At 38.9% G+C, this 24499-nt stretch overlaps 1 long non-coding RNA gene across 1 annotated transcript; it reads left to right on the forward strand.

Moving 5' to 3' along the window:
- Positions 1-8907: 8907 nt before the first annotated feature.
- On the forward strand, positions 8908-12895 carry LOC311289762. The gene is made up of 4 exons (XR_014627222.1): positions 8908-8987; positions 10149-10184; positions 10654-10809; positions 12770-12895. It is a non-coding gene; the product is annotated as an uncharacterized lncRNA (long non-coding RNA).
- The last annotated feature ends 11604 nt before the right edge of the window (positions 12896-24499 follow it).

The raw sequence follows: 24499 nt of genomic DNA on the forward strand, positions 1-24499 counted from the left end.
TATAGCCATTCTGCATTACAGTATAACTGAAAGCTGTCAATTGTAACATTTGGGGTGTTTCCTCAACACAGATCAAACTCTGCACACGCGCAATGTTATGAATGAGCTTCAGAAATGACATTGACACTCATTCTAAGGCCGGCGACACACTGTGTGGCGTGTCCGTTTTTATTTCGGCTGCCATGTTAACAGGTTAGAGCTTGCACACTGCCTGCGTGACACGCGCGTCTCAGGCAAACGCGTGCATGCTAGAAATAGAACCGACGCCTATTTTTCACGCGACACGCAAGCGTCTTGGAAGCGTTTCAGGCAAAATAGAATAGGAAAAGATGTTTATGTCATTTTGACATGAATACATATTAATAAATGACATTTTGATGTTTGAAAGTCTCTAGGTTTTGACATAAATGCAGATATAAATGTAATAAAAAAAACATATTATCGATTTTCAAATATTGCACCTGTCAAGACAGAACGAAATATTCTGTATAGCCTATTTTGCCGTCCACACTGCCGACGTTATCTTTGCTGCTATATTTATGTTTAACATGAAGTATAGGCCTTCCACAACTTTCTCCCCATATGTCAAATATATCACCAATGATGAGGCTTATCATATGTCACCTAGCAGCAGCAGCGCCGCGTCAGACACGTTTCTGGTGTGCAATTGCAAAGACATAGAAAACGCCACGCAGCCAGTGTGTCACCGGCCTAATAAAGTGCTTATTCACTCCATGTTGTTTTTTCGTGTAAATATTTTTCACGTAGACATTCTTGTATTAAAAATCTCTTTTCCATATCAAACATCAGTCCACATATGTATGAAACACAGCTGATACCTGAAGCGAGTGAGTGATGGAAGATGAAGAGCAGAACCAAACTCCTCTTGTTGATGCTGGATGTGGAGAATCAGCTTTAATGAGCAGAAAAACATGAATGAACTGAACAAGATGAACAGCTTTATGAGCAGAAACACACGAGAAACCAGTGAGGAATGATGATGCCCGGGGACAGTTGCAACACTTTTTGCATTTCTCTCAGTTACTCAGAGACTATTTGGACTAGACCAACCAAATTTGTGGGGCTCTAACCGTGCATGTGCAGTGTGAGTGTCACTCTAGCTTGTTTCTGATTGGAGAAAAAAGACATGTTGCTTGCAACTGTCCCTGTTCTCTCCCTACTGTATTACTGAAACAAAACCACATATCTACTGCCCACTGACATGGGTTTAAAGCTATCTATTTCCTTTAAATTTTTTGGCCTTCGAAAGTCTTAAATCGCACATCTGTAGGTCAGAGGAATCCAAATGTTCTCGGGGGAGCCCCGAACTACCGCATCTGACAGCGCGCGCGTGTGTGTGTGGTTGCAGTGGCTTTTGTCCTTTATGAACTGAAAGTAACTTGTGCGCTTCAGTCTGTGGCAGGAAAGCATATAAACTCATAGTTCGAATTACAGGGGGTACTGGGGGGTACTATAGCCCCCAATGAAGATAGAAAAGGGATAGAAATATCAGTTTTGGGGGGGGTCAGATAATTTTTCTGATATTGTGAAAAAATATAATTACAGTAACAATACAAGTCAACTCCTATTTTCACTGTAGGAACATTTTAATGTAAAGCGATTTCAGACACCCCTATTGTGGACCGTACCATTTTTAACCACCGTGACTAGAAGCAACGGAGATAGAGAACGACTTCAACTTCTCAAGCAAGTGTCAACGTTGAATGACAAAACGCTAGTTTCATAAAGTATCATTATTTTCAACATTCCTTATTTGTATATTAAAAAATATTTAAAAAATCGAATTTAATACAGTTATAATTTTTCAATGTATATTATTTAATTTTATTGGTAACAGCCTAGTGTCTAATTATTTTAATTGAATAGATTTATCAAATTTAAGAATTTGAAATGAAAGATGGAGCATACATTTAATAAAATTAGGGGAAAATGCCCTTTATAAAGGTACAAAAAATTATTCTGAGTGTTTTCAAACAGTGATGTAATTGACACTTTAAGCTTGAAGGGAGTAAAGCCTCTGTTTAGGCTATTAAGGAAATGTAATTTTGCCAAAAGAAGAACTTTTATTTTAAATAAATGTTCATTTTAAATCAGCCTACTTCAGTGTGATATGTTACCATATTATCATGCTTAACACTAAGAATTTGAATAATTGTAATGTGATGATCAGATGCAGATATCTAAATCAAAGAATATGGGCGGTTTGCGGGTGGATTATTTATTTTGAATAGTGGATTCGGGTGACTCAAAGTGCACCAGATTAATGAATTTATCTTTAAAATGTACACAATTTTCTTTTTACGTGCCCCCGGACCCCCCTAGAGATACCAAGCTCCACCAACAAAAAAATGTGCGAGACACATTAGGCTATATGATGATCTACAAAAAATACACATTTACTTAGCTTATTATTAAAATACATTATTATGATTTTACCACCTCCGCCTCATTTTGAGCCAGGAAGAACCCTGAAATAGGCAATAGGCTTCTTGTAAAGGTATTACTTTTACCAGTAATTAGAATAGTATTTCAGTGCACTTAACTTCTAACTTTTGGGAGTTGATCAAAACAGTTCTCTTTTGGATATATAATAACAATGAGATATTCTGTAGCCTATACTGATTATCAGTTTGTCGCATGTTTAGACCTTGTATGTGTGTTGCACTTGCACAACACATGTTGCACTTGGCGATCACGGTGGGGATTGATATGGTAGTGGACCATGATGGTCATAGAAGAAGTGAAGGAGCAGTACCCCCCAGTTATGGTGGGGTAATTCGCACTCTGTATAAACTGACAAACACAATAAAACTGGCAAATGTTTGCGTGCTGTCAAGGTGTAAATTACGAGGAGTTGTAGCCTATCTTCGTGAATATGTATCTTCATATTTACTTGTAAATATTAATACACAACTCTGATTTTATTTTTGATTTATACCAACTTGAAATTAGCTAGAAAACCTCGCTCATCTCGCACAAAATCCTCGCTGCAGAAAGCAGTCATGCAGGACGATACTTTACTCAGGTCTGAAAGTAAAACAGTAAAACGATGGAAAAATAGCATAATGGACATCTTAAGTTTCATTATTACATCTACTTCACCTGAGCTTGTAGACCTATTTTTATTGGATTTTTACCATTTAACCACAATTTCCTTATTATGAATCTATAAATCTAGAATCAATAGCTCCTCTCATTGAAACCCATTAAAATTGCAATTTTTAATCCCGGGGTCAAAATGATGCAATCTTTGTTAACAGGCTTTCATTCTGTTGGCAAGGCTTCAAGATTTACATTTTTACTATTTCTGTACCAGATGTTTCCATATTTCTGCTTCTGCATATTATAGAGACAACTGGATAAATTATGCAGATATATTGTGTGGGTGTGTTGGTATTTATGGCAGTGTGTGGTTTGTAAGTCTGTATTGAAAATGTTATGAGTGTGTGTGTGTGTGTGTGTACAGTTTGAAAGAAAGAGATGTTATTGTACTGTAAATCATGTAAATGAGTCCATGCCCTTTACAGATTCATAGACTCATGAAAATGTGAAGGTCAAAGGTCACTGAGCTCTGAAGATTTGATTTTTTACTCAAACATTTCTAGTTACTTGTTTGGACTTTTTTATTTGTTATTTATTTTGTACAGAGATACAATGTGAGCTTGATTTTGATGTAGAAATTCGGAAGATAATAAAAATGTTTTGACAAAGACATTTTTTGTCTTTTATGGACCTGAGCTGTAGTTTTTTGTTTTGTTTTGTTTGTTTGTTTGTTTAACTAAGTCCCCCGACTCCGGTCCGGCGCATCAATCTTCCCCCGCCCAGCGAGTGCTTGAAGTGCGTCAGAAACAGAGCGCGCGTGATCAGTTGTTGGTAATCTGTTGTGTTGTGTTGCGTCGCCCCTCGCGCATTCAATGTAGACAGCATTGCTTTTGTTTGAGGGCGCTTTAACACACTCAGGCTATATATAGGCTACATAATCATGAACACAATGACGGGGTGAAATAGGCTGTGATGCATGGGGCATCACCAGGTAAAATCTTGCCCAGGGCAGCAAATTGGTCAGGGCCGGCCCTGAACCCATCTGTGAGTAATTCTTTTTAATGATGTTTTATTAACAAGGTTCGGGAGGAGCACGTTCAGATAATTAACACAGGTGGAGAGCACTCAGCAATCAATGGTAAGAGGTGTATATATACTCAGCAGTCTCACCTCATTCCATTGACAGTTTTTGCAGCATCCCTCCACCACCCCTTCTCCACGCTTCTAGTCCTAAACACTTACATACGGGGGGAGTACTCTGGGTTCGGGCCGAACTCCGAGCTCGGAGCCCTCCCTCCGGACAGCACGCCGAATACGCATTAAACTTTACCCCTTCAAATTATATGTAAGTGTGAACTCATGAAACTGAGGCTCAAGCGTTAAAGGAGTCATAATGTTGTGTTACCTTGGATACCCAAATGCTCTATTATAGTATTTTAGGCACTTCTAAAAAAGAAAAGTGGGAAAAAAATCAACACAGAGCCCCTCAGACCCTTATTTCTAAAGGCATTATTGTCTCGCGTGGACGGTCATTATAATAATGCAAATGAGGGGCGCGTTGATTGGTTGCAGGAATGTATTTTACTACTTCCAAGCGGTACAAAAACATAGACAAAATACTGCAATAGCTCAATAAATGTGACGGTACTTATTGTTAGTGAAATTGTAATCACAACCAAAGAAAAAAGAAAAAATACACCATTGCCAGATACATTCTTACAGAAGCCCCACTAACTGAAAGCTATTTTCAAACTGCATGTTTTGCATGAGTTTGGCTAATAATGTTTAGTGGTATATTGTTTTCATACTTGCATTTAAACAGTTTTAGCCACTGAGCATGGACTCCTGTACCGTCACTACTGTAGCTGCTAGTGTAAAACAAAGTGGAAAGATGTGGCTAGCATTCGTAGAGTCCATTCCCCGTGTTTACCTCGAAGGTAACGTTACATACAATAGCCGCATTAGCAGTTAGCTGCTATTTGTTAACCACAGTAGAGCAATAAAAACAGTCTTACCTTTTCAATTTCTGGCAAGTCCCTGATGGTTGGGATGGCACCTTTTCCCAAACGGAGCTTCGAGGCCAAGTTCGCCTGATACTGCCCCAAATTTGTAAAAGATTCCGGTGTAAAATGTTTAGCACACACACCTAACTATACGCCACTTGAAAGAGTTGTTGGGACAGCGTCATTAAAAATGAATTTCATCCACTGTTCCCTGATAGTTTCGTCCGTTTTTGGTAGATAAAACACATTTGCATGTTGTTTGTGGCAGTCACCCACAGAGCATCTCAGGTGTGCACTCGATTTCTCCATCTTTCTCGAGTCAACTAAACTGAATCTGAGGGGGAGAGGGGGAGAGGGGCGGGCTTCCCGCGGCATAGGTTTGCGGTGTCCATATTTGGTATATCCTCCCCCGTCTTGACGTCAAGAAGGGGAAGAAATCAAAATCTCGTTTTTTCGTGCGCGTGCACGTGGCCTATTTTACAAACCCTGAGGTAAACAAACGCTTCACTTTTAAATATCAGCTTCCTGGCCAGTGTATAATCATTATGCAATCATAACATACATTGATTCTCGTGGAAAAGTGAAATTTCTACATTATGACTCCTTTAAATATAACGAACCACAGACTGGCAGTTGAAGTTGTACCGACAGTGGTTTCCTCTCTCCGTCTGTGTTCAGCATTTTGCTTTGTTATTTTCATTCTCCTGTCATAAACACATGGAAGTGGTCACTCACACAAACATGTCACTCACACATTTGAGATTTCATGACATTACCCGGTTCTCCAGTGGCACATCTCACTATAGAAGAAACAGGTGAGAGGTTTATAATCTCTTTCACTCAAATAATGAACGATTTTTCATGAGCAATGTTCTAAAGACGAATAAAACAAAACAATTTTACAAATGGGAAATATGACTAAAAAAAATAAAAAATAATTTGTGTGTGTGTGTGAGAGAGAGAGAGCAGATACTGTGTTCACTGTGCTCTCAGAGAGAGGTGTGTGTCTATTTTTTTCTTGTTTATATAAATGTATTCATGCAATTGTTTACTGATTTATTTGTTTACTGATTGATTTATTGGCTTTATTGATTATTTGTTCATTGCTTATGTAATGGCCAATGCTTTGGCAATACTGTACAAGTCATGCCAATAAAGCTCATTTGAATTTGAATTTGAGAGAGAGAGAGAGAGATCGAGTGCCGAGTGCGAGAGAGAGAGAGAGAGAGAGAGAGAGAGAGAGAGAGAGAGAGAGAGAGAGAGAGAGAGAGAGAGAGAGAGAGAGATCGAAACTCTCTGAGTGACCGAGAGAGTTCACTGTGCTCTCAGAGAGAGGTGGAGACAGAAGAACACTTCCTGATACACTGTGATCACTATCACAGCATTAGATCAGACTATTTCACTAGATTCCAACAACTAGAACCAAATTTTATGGCATTACCAAATTCAGAAAAATTAAATCATATTTTGGGAGAGAACTCCAGCTCAATCACAACAGCAGCAAAATATGTGACAGCCTGCCACAAACTACGAGAGTCAGCCAGTGGACAAAACTAAAGTCAGAATCATTCTTATCTTGTCTGAATGTTGGTACAAATGTACATAGTTTTTATTTTTATATATATATATATATATTTTTTTTTCTATTTTTTTTTTCTTCTTCTTCTTCTCTTGTTTATATAAATGTATTCATACACTTGTTTACTGATTGATTTGTTGAATTTATTGATTATTTGTGTATGTAATGTCCATTTATGTAATGGCCAATGCTTTGGCAATACTGTACAAGTCATGCCAATAAAGCTCATTTGAATTTGAATTTGATCGAGTGCGGAGTGCGAGAGAGAGATAGAGATAGAGAGATCGAGTGCCGTGTGCGAGAGAGAGAGAGAGAGAGAGAGAGAGAGAGAGAGACCTTTAAAAACCTTTTAATTCACATAACATTTTTTCCAATATCAATACAAATCATAATTAACAGACATTAATCAAACATCTTAAAAAAAAAAAAAAAAAAAAAAAAAACGATTGAAATAAATATTTAAAATAAAATTAAACAACTTCTCTTATAACACTCAAAAACTTATCTGATAACCTTGCCCTTCACTGGGCGTACACAACACGCCTTCTGTTCCCCATGTCAAATGAAAGGTCTCAATATCATTGATCATTTCAAAGTAAGCAAATTCTAACATCAAACGTCCTTTTATAAAACCTTTTGACATCAGCACTGGGTCTACTCCACTTAAGTTAAGAGACTTATTTTTCCTGGTTAGCCAAATTGCCATCTTTGCTTTTCCAAAAATAAAATTCAATAATATAACTTTTTGTTTATTTGCAGCACTATACTTTGGTCCATATATAAAAAGTTCATTAGTAAACAAAAAACCTAATCTTTGGCAAACATCTTTTAACCAGAAAAAAGATGATTAACTGTTTCAGATTCCCCACAAAAACTACATTCTACACTTTGCAAAGGGTTCAGATGTGCTTTGTATCTGTTTGTGGCTATAGCCCAATGTACAATCCGCCACTGAAAGTCACCCAACCTTTTTCAATAGGCATCTTGTACAGGGACCTCCAACTACCTTTCGGGGAAGACCCGTGCACAGTCACTGCAGTCCATTTTGACTCGATCACATTATCAAGAGTTCTTAAATTAAGAGCTTTCACACATACGATGTACAAGGCTTTCTTGGAGGAAAGTTCAAAGTCCCCAAGTACAGGTGTTCTGAAAGTCAAAAGACTCCCTTCAGTCTCTACCCAGTCACCCACTTCCGCAGACACACGTAATTCAGGGAATAACCCGTCAAAGTCCACCAGATGTGATCTCCTCAGACACACAAGATTCTTTGCTTCTTCCAGCAGCCTTTGGAGAACTCGAAGAGACCGAATGTCTGTTTTAAGACGCAACTCTTCAGCTGTAATCCACTGGTCATCATGCTTTAAATGTCCAATTTTACAAATGCCAGCTTCTATCAGACTGTTACGTAATGTGCCTGAATTCAGTAGTTCAATAGGCAAAAGTCTGTTAAAAAATAAGGGCTCTTCCACAGGCCAGATGTCAACTCTTTCCACAGAAAAAATCTGCCACACTTGTAAAGCCGATGCATAAAAGGGTGTGAGTCCATTAAGGTCCATATTCTTCAAGTTCATCAAGAACAGGTGTCTATCAAGACCCAGCCGACCAACCCTCCTCAAGAGGGCACATGCCACTTCCATCCAGGTCTGGTCCTGATGATAAAGAAACCTCTGGACAGCCTGTAGACGAAAGGCCGCACACCTAGATTTAAGTTCAACTAGGCCTTGTCCTCCCTCATGAACTGGTAGGTACAAAACTGCTTCTTTCACCCAGTGATTCCCAGACCAGAAGAAATTTACAAGAACTCTCTGGATATTCACAAAAAAATCGGATGGTGGGTCCAGAACATTTAGTCGATGCCACAGGGTGGATGCAACTAGGTTATTAATGACCAGCACTCTTCCCCTATACGATAGTTGAGGCAGCAACCAGTTCCATTTAGATAACTTAGCACATACTTTAACCTTTACATTCTCCCAATTCTTTTTCTGAAACTCCTCACTGCCTACACTGAAAAAAATAAATCTGAGTGGATGTAAATGTTAAGTAATTAAAATGTGTGATATCAACAATAAAAGGTTAAGTTTGTATATTTACATTAATATATCTAGTTTTGAATTAATCTGCATTTGTTCAAAACACAAGACAATGTGCATTTTTTCCTTTACAAAATTAATCTAAGTAATCCCAGCCAAACTTTTTAGGTACACACGCACAACAAACAATACCTTGTTTTATTTACTCGGTTAAAAAAAAACCCCTCCCCTTCCTGATTCGTTGGTCTGGAAACCCCTTGCAAGTTGCAATTCCAAACGAAGACGAAGACGCGGACTGAACTTAAGGTAAGAATAAAGTTAGCAAATAAACAGTTAATGTTACTTGGGTTGGTACATTCTTTAGTTTACAGTTTTCAAATTGTTGTACAAAAACGAGGTTTCAATTCAAATGTAATTTGAAGATTGTTGTATGTGGATTTTCTAATTAGCATTAGCCTAGGCCTAACTTACCATGTGGTTACGCTGATAGGTTGCTTTACTTGTAGCTTAATGGTAGGCCTAATTGAAACTTTGCAAGTGGTGATAATAAAATAGTTTGTTCTAGTGTAATTTTAAGCTCACATTAGAATACAGCAATGAAATAAGGGATGTAAGTTAGTAAGCACGTGGATTTTCAAAACATCCATGAATAATGTAAGGTAACGTCATTTCTTTTCAATCTGGGTCTTATTAAAAAAAAATATGTTTTTGTGTTTAAGTGACTGATGGGAACAACAATCTTTGTTGGCAGTTTGCAGAGGCGAAAAAAATAACAGTTGGCCTAACGTTACGTTAATGGGTAATTGCGTATCTTTAATTTACATCCACAAAACCTGCTTATTCGCCACTGACATGCTCAGATTATTAAAGTGTCTGACAACATTATGGAACGGATCCCTACAGAAGTCGACATACATGTTTGTTATGATCCTTTTTATTTAACCCGTTTACGTAGAAAGATTATTGTTTAATATTCACTGCACCTTAAAACATTTACCTGATCGGACTCCAGATATTTGGACACTATTTATGATAAAACTAGGTTGTAGTGACATTAATTTATTAATTTGTCAAATATTGCAGCGTGCGCGCATTTGTAGAAATATCAATTTAGTTTTCAAACTATTTCGTCATACAGAATGCATACTCCATTTACCACTGAACTACGCGAGCTGAAAGAGCGCTTACAATTGTCAATCATCTTACGTGACCATAATCCTGCCTTCTGCATGACGCATTCCCTGTACTCTTTTCTCATAGCTCTGAGAGAAAACAAACACAAAGAAACATTTGATATGAAACTAAAGACAATTAACTGTCTGATCGGCAGGTCAACTACCTGCAGTGTTTGTGGAGAGAAAAAAACGTGAAACTATTTTTTTAATTCTAGTTATAGTTAAATGATTTGCTACGATTTGGGTTTCTTGCATTGTTCAGTTACTAACCATAACACTGTGTCCTTACCAGGTTATTCTACTGACAAGTTGACTACATTGGATAAAGGTATGTAACTTTCAATATATTATATTTAAATTCTATAATAAATGTAGTGAGGAAACTAGGGGTGAAGTTATAACTCAGTTAGCTCATGGGCCAGACAAAATTTCAAAAATTTTCATTTCAAATGGCAAAGTTCCAGTTGTCCTGTTTGTTCTTTTTTTTTTTTTTTTTTTTTGTATTTCACAGAACAAATTTATAGTCCTGTCAAAAATTTCGTCAAAAAAGTAACTTATTAACGTGTATGCACCATATGTTGATGGCTGCTCAAAGTCTGCCATTGCATTAGTTGCATTGCATTGCATGGTAATCTATTTTTGTCTTTCCAGACATCAGGCCACCTAAATGTTGTTCCTAGTGTTTTTCTAGGGTTACTTTTTCTAGTTGGTATTCTGTTTTTGTTTCTTTTTCACTGTGTCTCTAATTCTTTCAGTATCTCATGATGTCTCTCCATCTCTCTTGGTCTCTTTCTCAGATCGAGGAGGAATTCCGGAGGATCACACTGAAGCCACTACAGTCCACATTCTTTGGGAAGTTGGACGAATACACGCCTAAATTGTTGAGACTCTACAGGGGGACGGGAGGAGCTGTAGGGAAGAAACTTGATGAGACCCTTGAAATCATGAATGAGGCATGTACTTTTAAAATTGTAGGAGTTACTTTAATGTTGTAGCATTCCGATATCTGTACTCAAAGGGTCACACAAAAATTGAATTTCTGTCATTAATTTCTTACCCTCATTTCGTTCCAAAATCGTAAGACCTTCTTTCATCTTCGGAACACAAATTAAGTTATTTTTGATATAAATCGGACAACTTTCTGACCCTCCATAGACCGCAACGTCATTGCAACTTTTAAAGTCCAGAAAGGCGGTCAAAACATCGTTAAAATAGTCTATGTGACTCCAGTGGCTCAACCTTAATGCCATGAAGAGGCAAGAATACTTTTTGTGCACACAAAAATAATGATATTATTCAACTATTTAATCTCTTCTATGTCAGTCTACTACGCTGTTCACATAGTAAACACAGCATTGCCTTTCCGTGTTCTACTTCAAAACGCCGGCTTAGTATTGGCCTCTGGTTGGCCAGCTCCTGCGTCAGCATCACATGCATTTATCATTGTGCTTACGTGAACAGCATCGGCCAGTATACTCGTCACTTCATCACATTAAGGTTGAGCCACTGTAGTCACATGAACTATTTTAACGATACTTCCTTTCTGGGCCTTGAAAGTGGTTATGACGTTGCTGTCTATGAAGGACTGAGACAGCTCTCAGATTTCATCAGAAATATCTTCATTTGTGTAATCTTACGGGTTTAGAACAATGAGGATGAGTAACTGACAGAATTTTAACTTAAAGGGTTAGTTCACCTGGAAATGAAAATTCTGTCAGTAATTACTCACCCTCATGTCGTTCCAACCCTGTAAGACTTTAGTTCTTCGGAACACAAATTAAGATATTTTTGATGAAATCTGAGAGCTGTCTCACTCCTCCATAGGCTGATTGGTAATTGCATCTATCAAGGCCCAGAAAGTTAGTAAAGACATTGTTAAAATAGTCCAAGTGACTACAATGGCTCAACCTTAACTTTTTGAAGCGACAAGAATACTTTTTGTGTGAAAAAAAACACAAAAATAACGTCTTTATTCAACTATTTATTTTCTTCCGTGTGGGACTCTGATGTTCACGAAAGCCCCACAACGCATGCGCGAGAACGTAGATGACGTCCTGACATAGCCGGAAGCACTTCACTGTCTGTTTACAAGCAGGGGACATACTGTGTATGTAAGCTATTTGAATTCGACACATTGATTATGCTTTAGGTCTCGATGTAGTGTATAAAATGTTTTTTAAGTGTTTGAAATCTGCAGACATATTTACAAAGACAAAGTTACAAAGTTTTATGTACAGTGCGCATCATCCTCTGCTTGTAAACAGACAGTGAAGCGCTTCTGGCTATGAGGACGTTATCTTCAGCATCTTCTCAGTTCTTGCACATGCGTTGTGATGCTCTCATGAACTCACGTCAGAGTCCCACACGGAAGAAAATAAACAGCTGAATAAGGTCATTTGTTTTTGTTTGTTTTAGCGCACAAAACGTATTCTCAACGCTTCATAAAGTTAAGGTTGAGCCACTGTAGTCACTTGGACTATTTTAACAATCTCTTCCTTTCTGGGCCTTGAAAGTGGTCATGATGAGCTCTCAGATTTCATCAAAAATATCTTAATTTGTGTTCCGAAGATGAAAGAAAGTCTTGCGTTCAAACCAATGTAAAAAAATTTTGGCTTAAATCACAACACTGCTCAAAACTACCACAGCAACCACGTAATCCCACCCAAATCCTGACAACACGCAGCACATTCTTCAAGTGACTTTCGTTCTTCGAGTGACTTTCGATCTTCGATTGACTTTCGTTCTTCGAGTGACTTTCAGGCACAATTTTTACATAAGTATATGGATCAAAACTACCACAGCAACCACGTAATTCCACCCAGATTTCTGTTCAGAGGGAGAGCAAAGAGCTAAATGCATTCTTCACATTAGCAAACAAAAAGTAGGTTAAATTCTCTCTGGTATATTTCACAGGTTTGTGATGACGACGATGCTGCAGCCATCCATGAGGCCATCACTTCATTTTTGCTCGACATCTTTGTGGTCAGCAAAGCCAGAGATGGTGGTCTTGAGAAGCCAGAAGATTGTCTGAGCGTGTTGTTTTAAAGTCTTAGAGTATGTTACTGTACAGGACTGAAAAACACATCTTTATAGAAAATATTATGTAAATGTTTATTTTTCTGAAGACAATAAAGCCTTGTGAACTTTCACTTAATGAGTTTTCCTCTCGCACCACCATGAAGCACAATTTTCTGTTGTACACAATGTCTCAACCTGTGAGATGAATATATTTTATTATACTTTTTTTATACTGACCTTGTCAGTTTTTACTATCAAATGGCCAAATGTCAGCTTTATGTAATGTAATAACTAGATTTTCATATTTGATGAGTACATTCCACATTCATACATTCCAAGTACCAGTGTTGAACTTTTACTATAGTAGTAAAAAATGTACTATTTGCATTTATACTTTCAGTAGAAATACTCAGTTGCTAATTATAAAATTTAAGTACTTGTAACTTTAAAATACACTAACAAATTTTGAAAACAGTAGATCCCACTTGAAATTTGTAATCTGGAAATGTAAAAATTAAGTTGGATTCAATCAAAAATAAACATTTAGAACTCTTAAAGTTATGTAGATCACACACACAAAAATGACTAGAGCAATGCTAAAATTAAGTTAACTTTATGTACAAATTTTAAGTTAATTAAATAAAAAAATTAAGTTAACTTTATGTACAATTTTATTTTAACAAACAGAAAAGTTAAGTAGTTTGTACAAAGACTAGTCTTGTTGGATCTATGTAATAAAATTATGCAAAAGAATTCATCATATTTTTTAAGTAAATCAAGCAGAGAATTTTTATCAGTGTAAATAAATCCCTAAAAATTTAAAACCTATTTTTCCCCATTTCACACTTTCAGGAATAACTGGTAAAACTTCTGTTGAATGTTCAATACACCACAAAGCTTCAGTTTTACTCCAATTTAACTTTGCAGATGATGCATTTTCATATACAGAAAGACACTTGCTAATTATGTTAACATCATCTTGATTTTTGACAAATACAGTAATATCATCTGCATATGCCGTCAACTTAATATCATTATAAAAGCTATTTCCCACACATAAACCAGACACATTTTTTCTAAAAAAACACAACAAAGGTTCAACTGCAATTGCATATAACTGACCAGACAAAGGGCATCCCTGTCGGATTCCCCTTTGCATTTGTATTGGTGGACTTAAACCTCCTCCAATTTTCACTAAACATGAAGCATTTCTGTATAAAGTCTTAATCCAGGAGAGAAAACCATCACCACAACCAAAGGCTTTCAGTGTTTTAAATAAATACCCATGATCTACGCGATCAAACGCCTTCTCTTGATCTAGCGATAGAAGGCCCAGGTTGATACCATTCAATTTACAATAGTCCAGTAAATCTCTAACAAGAAAGATGTTATCATAAATAGTCCTGTCAGGAATACAGTATGATTGATCTTTATGAATTATATCACCCAAAACACACTTCAATCTATTGACCAAAACTTTAGCCAGAATTTTATAATCGGTAGTAAGGATGGAAACGGGTCTCCAGTTCTTCATGAGACTTATATCTCCTTTTTTGGGAATAAGAACAAGAACGGCCCTCTGACAACTCCTGGGAAGATGTTGTTCCTCATAACATTTCTGCACAACCTCATAAAAGTCTTTACCTATGATTTCCCACATAACTTTATAGAATTCCCCCGGCAGACCATCAATACCTGGCGCACGACCAGGTTTCATCTGTTGTACAGCTTCAGTCAATTCGTGAAAAGAAAAAAACACTGTCCAGAGTCTCACGTTGTTTTCTATTAAGAGTAGGAAGTTGTTCAAGCAAGTCCGATGTACTCTGTGAATCACAGTTCTCAGCTCTAAAAAGTTCCGAATAGAAGTCCACAGCAATTTTCCTCATTTGTTTAGGGTCAGATGTTTTAGACCCATCAGGGAAAGTCAAACAATGCATCACACTCGGCTTTTTTGAAACTTTTTCAAGATTAAAAAAATAAGTAGTTGGTGCATCCATATCACGAACTGACAAAAACCGTGACCTTATAAGTGCTCCCTTAGCTTGCACTTGTAGAAGAGAGGTAAGAGTATTCTTTTTTTCATATAAGTTATCAGTCACAGAACCTGATTGTAGCACCAAATTAGATGTAATCAGTACTATTTCCTTTTCTAATTCATTTATTTTTTTCCTAATTTTTGTTGTAGAGAAAGAGGAAAACTGCTGACAAAAAATTCTAATTTGCGTTTTTCCCAATTCCCACCACTGAATTAGGTTTTCATATTCCCCTTTCTGAGAAACCCAAGTCCCCCAAAACCATTTAAATCTTTCAATAAAATCCTTCTCCTGTAATAAACGTACATTCAATTTCCAGTAAGGACTTTTACACTGAGTCGGAGACAAAGTCAAATTAAAAGTAACAAATGATGGTCTGAAAAACCACATGGCACAATGTTCGCAGCCACAATTCTATTATTAGTTTTCTTACAAACATATAATCTATCTAATCTGGCTGCACTTATTCTCCCTTGTGATATTTTTACCCAAGTATATTTTTTCACTTGTAAATTCCTCTCTCTCCATACATCCACCAAGTTATTTGGAAAAATCACATTACTTAACAAAGCAGGTGCCTCAAAATCTGGTTCAGTATTATTCCTGTCCAATGTAAAATCAACTGTACAATTCCAGTCACCTCCTACTATTAGAAAATCATCTACATTCACAGTACTCAAATAATAATTCAATTTTTTAAATAAAATTATTCTGTCTGCACTTCTATTTGGAGCATAAATATTAACAAATGTGAAATTATACTCATCAATTTTTGTTTGTACAACAAGAAGTCTACCTTTTTCTAATTCTGCTTTTGACAAAATATCAACATTGAGGTAAGGTGAAAAAAGTATGGCTACCCCAGCACTTAAGTTTGTTCCATGGCTAAAAGAGTAACTGCCCTCCCAACACAAACCCCAATCTGCCTCATTGCTCTCATCACTATGAGTTTCTTGTAAAAATGTTACATGCGACTCTTTAAGTTTAAGAAACTCAGTTAATAAAGCTAATTTTTCTCTATTCCTCACTCCATTAACGTTTAAAGAACTAACCTTTAAGATTTGCATGTTAGAGGAGAAAAAAAGAAACAAGAAAGACAGACAGAGAAAGAAAGAAAAAAAAAGAGCAGCACCCAAAACCATGTGAACCTATTTATTCTTTTTTTTTCCTTTTAAACTTTTACGGACTACAGTAGCCAGTTTTTTCAACCGAAATCTTTTTTGTTTTGATATGACATCAGTACTTACACTTTTCTGAACATTCACAACTGACCTCAAAAATTTGCCAGCATCAGGAAAAAACTTCAGGACATCTACTTTCTGTCCTTTTGTATGATCCAGAAAGTCATTAATCTCGTCCACAGTATATAAATCCCCAGACGGTTGACTCAACTCAAACTCAGAAACGTCTGAACCACTATCACTATCACATCTTGACTCATCTACACACACATCATCAACATCATCATCATTCTCAACAACCTGTAAACCACTTCCACTAGCCTTTTCAATTTCCATTTCATCATCACATGTAGGCCTACTACTCCGACCGGCTCGTTCTGAAACACTACACACTTTCGTAAAAGAAGAGTCACTCACCTCAGATCTTATCATTGGCTCCGCATCTGCCTCAGCCTGCACCTGTCCATCTGAAAGCTGCTGTATATCCTCAAGGGGAAGTGCGCGTCCACTGTTAGTTGAGCTTTTATCCTCGTTTTGTACTTTTTGTTTTTTTATTTTGCGGTTGCGCGGAAGTCTCTTTTAACAGTGTGGGTCTTTTTTCAGTTTTGTCACTAGTTTTACTACGATCCGACTGAGTTCTATTTTCAACGTTTCCGGTCGCTTCATTTTCCTCCTCGGTTTGTTTTCTGTGAGGGCACAACAACTTCTTGTGACCTAAATCCCCACATTCAAAACAACGCATACTTTCTGTTGTTGCAAAAATCAGGTACGAGCTTTCACCGTGCTGTACGCGGAAAGAAATATCCAAAAACTTAGTCGGTGCTTGCAAAAACATAAAAACTTGTCTACGAAAAGACGTGACGTGCTTCAGTGCACTATTCTTACAGCCAAGCGGCACATCTCTAATTGCACTCGCAAACTTCCCAAAGCGACCAAGTTCTTTTAAAATCGCTTCATTTTTAATGAATGGAGGTGCGTTAGAAATGATGACGCGCGCCGCGGGTGAGCGTAAAGGTGTCACCTGCACAAATGTGTCCGACATTTCTATTCCACTCTCTACGAGCATATTCACGAATTTCTCATCTTTTAAAAACACAACTACGGCCTTATTCATTCTAGACGCCGACACAATTTTATCATGGCCAACAACTTTTCCCATAGCCATGAGTACATCCTCCACCCAGCAAATTTGATCAGGAAAACATTTGCATCCATTTCCAATAGACAAAACCGGCGTCCCCTCAGCAGAAGGTGAGGCCATGTTTACTGTAGAAAATCCTGCTGTGATCTGATTGGCTGACTGAGTCTTGATAAAGAGCACCTGTGGCCCCTTACTAATTATGTTTCAGTCTCCTCTTGTTTGAACCAAAAAGCTGTTGTTCAGACATGGCTTGTGTGGAATTGTTGCGTTGTTGACCATGTAAGTTTCCTTTTGATTGTTTGTTTAGTTTAAAGGATTATGTGTTTGATATATTGAGTTCTAGTTGTTTAGTAGTTCTTTAATGTTATACTCATTTGATTGTTAAAGCTGATTTGAGATGTATGATTTAAGATTGCAATTGTGTTTGTATTAATTAATGGTTTTGTTTATGGGTTTTAGAAACCAACAATTACCATCACTGCCATCTGTGAAATGTCTACTCCTATATGTCACCACAAATAAACTGGGAAAAGTACTTGATGACTGCATGAGTTTTAATGGACCCACCACTCCAGTAGCAACAGCCTAATCAGCCTATACTTTCTGTTAAATTCCTACATGGTCCTTCGAGCCGGAGAGGCTACTGGAATGGAGACTGAGGATGACTGTGTGAAACCTAAACGTTCATCAAGGATTGTAAAACCTCCAAGATGGCACAAAGATTATATGATGACTCAGTTAAATCCTTCAATGCATCCAGCTGGACAATTGTCACACCAGCCAGAAGATTTGAGCCATTTGGTTGCATCACAAGGAGCTTCCATTACTGCTACTCAGAATGAGGTGAAGTCTTTGTCTGAGGAGATTAAACAAATGAAAGGAATGTTGTTGGATGGGGGACACATGATGAAGGATATGCAAAGGAAAAGAAGTTCTTCATTTTCTACTGGTTCTGAATGCAGTTCTATTCAAGAATCCCCTGTTCATATCCCCATACAAGCAAACCAGCAAGATGAGATGAACGCCAGAGATTCTATTGTGGATGAGTTGAGTGAATGTATGCGACGACATCAAACCAAGCAGGATAACGTGCTTTCTACCCCACCAAAAGTTCAGAGACAAAATACTTTGCCCTCATCTCAGTATGTGCCACCTACCTCTTCAATGCCTACTTCCACAGCAGCCATCACTAGAGGGCCATCAGAGAGACAACACCAGCAGCTTTCTGATCCATGTCCGCCTATTAGGCTTTCAGTTCCACTCCCAGATAACCTCAGGTCACAACCTGTAATGCATCCAAATGTAATGGGTGAAGGCTTAACTCAGCAACAGCGTAATGGTCTTTCATCTTCAGTCAGTCATCATCAAATGAATCCCAGTTTTTATCCCAGTGATCAACAAGTAGGAAGAGACCAAAGCCTATGGCCGCCTGATCAAATGCAGGGAAATGCATTTTGTATGCCCGGTCTTCCGTGGATGCCTCCAAGTTGGCCAACCTTCCCTCCAAATGGAGGATTGTTAAGGCCTTCATATCTACCTGATTTTCCTTATCCAGTATTATATCCAGCTCATATCCAGAATGTTCCGCCAGTTCCTTCAAGGGTTGCAACATTGCCTCCTAGAGATTTATCAGCTGGATTTACTTATGCTTCTCTTGGTCATTCACATCAAACTTCTTTAGAACAGCAGACAACTAGAACCGTACCGCAGCAAGATAATCCTTCCATTATGTTTCATCAGAATCCTTTGATACCCAGAGTTATAACCACTGTATCAGCACCTCAGGGGCAGCAAAGAGATGTAAATCCAATAACTGCACTTTCCCCAATTGGAATGCAAATGATGGTACCTAACCAGCATATGTCTATTCATTCACCAGTGAATGTGTCTCACACAAGTATGCCAGCTCTACATCCTTCCAGGTCAGCCCGTATTGAAAGACTTTCATTTCCATATTTGAAGAGTGATGATCCCCAAGAGTTTGCCATGCTGAATATGGCTTTGAAGAATTTGTTACCCTCAGAGGAAACTGAGCAATACAAGTATCATATTCTTCTTGATCATTTGAAGTTGGAGGCAGCTCGACTTCTGGCCTTGGCCTATGCCCATCATTCCCAGCCTTATACTACTGCCTTAAAAGCTCTTCAGAAAAGATATGGGCAACCGCACCAGTTGGTGCTGCGAGAGATTGCTACAATTAAGAACTTACCTGCTGTACGTTCAGGAGATTCTGTTGGATTCGGTGACTTTGCTGTACGGGTACAAGCTCTTGTGGGAATGCTTCAATCCTGGGATCATGAAGAAGGAGCAAAGGAATTATCTTGTGCATCACATGTCCATCAGTTACTCAGTAAACTTCCACCACATCAGGTTGCTAGTTTTGCAAGATATGCCAAAACCACCAGACCAGACCAGTCCTATAACTTGGTGAATTTTTCAGTTTGGTTGGAAGAGGAAGCAGATTGTCAGAATCTAGCTACCCAAGTGTTTGAACAATCTAGAAGTATGAAGAAGTACCAGGTAAGAGAAGCAAGGCCTACCAAGTCCCAATATCACACAGCTAGTTTTCTTCATGGCATAAGTCAGGAAGTTAATTCCACTCAAAGAAAGAACACTGAAACTGCAGACCACGAAATTCAGCGACACGGTAAGGAGGGCCTTAAACCGTCATGTGCAAGCTGTGGCAGTAATGATCATCATCTCAGTCATTGTCCTGAATTTCAGAGCTTCGATACGGCAGCCAAACGGAAGTGGATTGTTGACAATAATCGTTGTTGGAGATGTGGTTGGGCCCATAGATCATCTAAGTGTGACTTAAGAGGAAAATGTCCATTGTGTCAAGATCGTCACTTAGGAGTACTGCATGAAGTAAATGTTCGCAAACCAGATTCTAGGATATTTTATTTGAGCCGATCAAGTGGTCCGAACTCTGTTCTTCTGAAAATTGTGAAGGTAGTTCTGAGCCACAAAGGAAAGACTCTGGAGACGTATGCCATCCTAGATGACGGTTCTGAGAGAACTATGCTCATGTCTTCTGCAGCAGAGAGTTTAGGTCTTCATGGGGCGGCAGAATCATTGGTTCTTCGAACCATTCAGCAAGACACCGAGAAAATTGAAGGTGCAACGGTTTCCTTCACTATATCTCCAGCTTCTCACAAGCAAAGTAAATACCAGATACAAGGTGCCTTTACTGCTCAAATGATTGACTTACCTGAACAGACTTATCCTGTGCAAGTCCTACAGAGACGCTACCAACATCTAAGAGGCCTCCCTCTGGAGGAGTTTCAGAGAGTTAAACCTTTGTTATTAGTGGGAGCTGATCATCCTCACCTTCTTTGCTCCAAAGAGCGAGTACGTTTTGGTCCTCCTGGAAGTCCAGCTGCTTTGCATACTCGACTGGGATGGGCATTACATGGACCTACTTTCTTGGGTGAGAAGACTAATTCCACGGCTCAGTGTTTCTTCCAGGCATCTCTCTCCACGGATCAGTTGCATAAAGATGTGGAGAAGTTATGGCAAGTTGACGTACTTCCTTTCTCTCAGACTCCAAAGCATGCTCTGCGGTCTAAACAAGATAAGAAAGCTCTCGAGTGTCTAGACGAGAAAACAAAGCTTGAAGAAATGAACGGAATCAAAAGATATGTGACTCCTTTACTCCGAGTTGAGAATGCACCAGTCCTTAAAGCATCTCAAGAGGCAGTAATGCCGGCTTTGCGCCGAATGGAGAGACAGCTAGCTAAGGATCCAGATCAAGCAGCTATTTATGAGAAAGAGATTCAGAAACTCATTGAAGCTGGATGTGTTAAGAAACTGAAGTTAAATGAGATTAATCTCAGTGACGAATCTTGGTATATTCCCCACCATCTTGTGGAACATAATGGCAAGCATCGTGTGGTGTTTAATTGTTCCTATCAGTATCAAGGAGAGAGTTTGAATGCCTATTTGTTACCTGGACCGGTTTTAGGCCCTTCCTTGATTGGAGTTTTACTTCGGTTTAGAGAACATCAAGTTGCGATAAGTGGAGACATTAGATCAATGTTCCATCAAGTTTGTCTCCTGGCTTCTGATTCTCCTTTGCTACGCTTCTTATGGCGAAATATGAGAAGAAATGATCCAGTCGATGTCTATGAATGGCAGGTTTTGCCTTTTGGTGCTACATGTAGCCCTTGTTGTGCCATATATGCTCTCCAGAAATGTGTTCAAAACCTTCCTGTTGAATTTCAAGATGTGCAGTCTTCTGTCTTGCATTCCTTTTATGTGGACAATTGCCTACAAAGTTTTCAAACTACTAAAGAGGCCAAGGAGATGCTTATGAAATTGCGTTCTTCCTTGGCTGAAGGAGGTTTTGAGATTCGACAGTGGGCCAGTAACCATGTCTCTGTGACTGACCACTTACCAGCCGAAGCTCGTTCAGTAGCTACTGACCTGTGGTTAAGTCATGACTGCACAGATCCATGCGAGGGAACTCTTGGACTAAGTTGGCATTGCTTGCAGGATACTTTGAGCTACAAGCACCGTCTAGTGGAGTATACTGTCCTAACTCTGTGAGTTGTATATCGTATACTAGCTCGTCAGTATGACCCTCTGGGTTTTATCATTCCATTCACGACACGTGCTAAAGTTCTTCTGCAACAATTATGGATGAAACCTAACAGAGGATGGGATAATCCAGATATCCCAGAGGGGATCAAGGCAGCTTGGAAGGCATGGGAAGGAGAGTTGCCAGATTTGGTCAAGCTCCAAGTACCTCGATGGTATGGTCCAAGAACGAACTGGGAAGATCCAGTCAGCAGAGAGCTTCACATATTCTGCGACGCATCCGAAAAGGCCTATGGTTCAGTTGCCTATTTGCGTCTGGTAAACGGAAATGGTGAGATTTCTATATCTCTGGTTATGGCTCGTTCAAGGGTAGCACCGAAGAAGACCATTTCTATTCCTCGTTTGGAACTGTGTGCTGCTCTGACCGGGGCTCAGCTGGCAAGCCTGTTGCAAAAGGAACTTACCTTGGATGTTGAAAGGGTGACACTTTGGTCTGATTCCACAATTGTGTTGACCTGGATCCAATCCGAATCCTGCCGGTACAAGATCTTCGTTGCAAACCGCATTACAGAGATTCTTGAGTATACTAGTCCGGATCAGTGGAGATATGTTGACACTGTAAGTAATCCAGCAGATGACATCACTCGGGGCAAGAGACTTGATCAATTGTCCGCAACCAGTTCCTGGTTTCAAGGACCTCCCTTTCTATATTTGCCCCATCAGCAATGGCCAAAATCTCCAGCCTTAAGAACAGAGGAGGTTGGGACAGAGCTGAGAAAACCTTTGTTTTGTGGACTTAATCAAGCATCAGTAAACTCTCTAAAGTATGATGCATCTCAATTCAATACCTGGTCAGAGTTGATTGCAGCAACTGTTGAGCACCTCTCTATGGAATTAAGAGCTGAGACTAAACCTTCTCAAACACAAGCAGAATTATGTATTTTGCGTCAAGCCCAGATGGAAGATTTCCCTGAGGAATATAAACTGCTTAAAGATGGTCATGGAGCTCCCTCACACAGCCGTTTGGTTGGTTTGGCACCAGAGTATGATCCCGTTACAGAGCTGATAAGAGTGGGTGGACGACTTCGTCAGAGTGAGGATTTGGATCTTGAAGCTATTAATCCAATTGTTTTAGATCCTGAGAATCATGTTACCAAACTTTTGGTTGCTGATTATGACTCCACTCTGTGCCATCCAGGACCACAAAGAGTGTTCGCTCAGCTTCGTCGGAAATACTGGGTTCTGAGAGGGCGACAGTTAATAAAGAAGATCCAGAGATCATGTCTTGAATGTAGGAAGTGGAAAGGTGTGCCTTCAGTTCCTAGAATGGCCGATCTACCAGTTTCCAGACTTCGCCTGTATAAGCCCCCCTTTTGGTCGACGGGTATGGATTGTTTTGGGCCTTTAACCATCAAAGTAGGTCGCCGACATGAGAAGAGGTGGGGCATTATATTCAAATGCCAGACGACACGGTGTCTTCATTTAGAACTCCTCTCTGGTATGGATACTGACAGTTTCCTCTTGGCCCTTCGAAGATTTGCAGCCCGTAGAGGTAGGCCCTATGAAATATTATCTGATCAAGGAACTAATTTCAAGGGAGGAGAAAGAGAACTCCGGGAGGCATTTTCGCGGCTTAGTCCCTCTTTCCAAGAGATACTTGCCCAACAGCAAATTAAATTCTCATTCAATCCGCCATATTCTCCCCATTTTGGAGGTACTTGGGAGAGAGAGATACGGTCTGTTAAGACGGCATTACGAGTAGTTTTGGGAATACAAGTAGTCTCAGAGGAAGTTTTGTATACAGTGCTCGTTGAAATTGAGGAGTTGTTAAATTCAAAACCTCTCGGCTATGTATCTTCAAATCTTTCAGACCCTGATCCAATCACACCAAACATCCTACTGATGGGGCGGCGAGATGCATCTCTTCCTCAAGTGGTGTATGCAGATTCAGAACTACTTACCCGTAGAAAGTGGAGACACAGCCAAGTTCTTGCGGATCGATTCTGGGTCAGTTTTGTTCGAGATTATCTTCCAAGTCTTCAGACTCGTCAAAAGTGGGAACTTGATGGTAATCCTATTGCTCCTTCTGCCATCGTCATGATTGTGGAACCTCAGCTTCCTCGGGGACACTGGCCTATAGGAACTGTCAGTAAGATTTTGCCAAGTTCTGATGGAAGAGTGAGAGTTGCTGAGATTTTCAGCAAAGGGAAATATTTAATTCGTCCAGTCAGCCGTCTGATTGTTCTTCCTGAATTGACTGATTCTGATAATTCAATCACATGAACTTTCTGTAAATACAAATATGTTAACATATTTGGGGGCGGCTGTAGAAAATCCTGCTGTGATCTGATTGGCTGACTGAGTCTTGATAAAGAGCACCTGTGGCCCCTTACTAATTATGTTTCAGTCTCCTCTTGTTTGAACCAAAAAGCTGTTGTTCAGACATGGCTTGTGTGGAATTGTTGCGTTGTTGACCATGTAAGTTTCCTTTTGATTGTTTGTTTAGTTTAAAGGATTATGTGTTTGATATATTGAGTTCTAGTTGTTTAGTAGTTCTTTAATGTTATACTCATTTGATTGTTAAAGCTGATTTGAGATGTATGATTTAAGATTGCAATTGTGTTTGTATTAATTAATGGTTTTGTTTATGGGTTTTAGAAACCAACAATTACCATCACTGCCATCTGTGAAATGTCTACTCCTATATGTCACCACAAATAAACTGGGAAAA

This window comes from Rutilus rutilus (assembly GCF_951802725.1).
Source record: "Rutilus rutilus genome assembly, chromosome: 1".
Taxonomy (NCBI): domain Eukaryota; kingdom Metazoa; phylum Chordata; class Actinopteri; order Cypriniformes; family Leuciscidae; genus Rutilus; species Rutilus rutilus.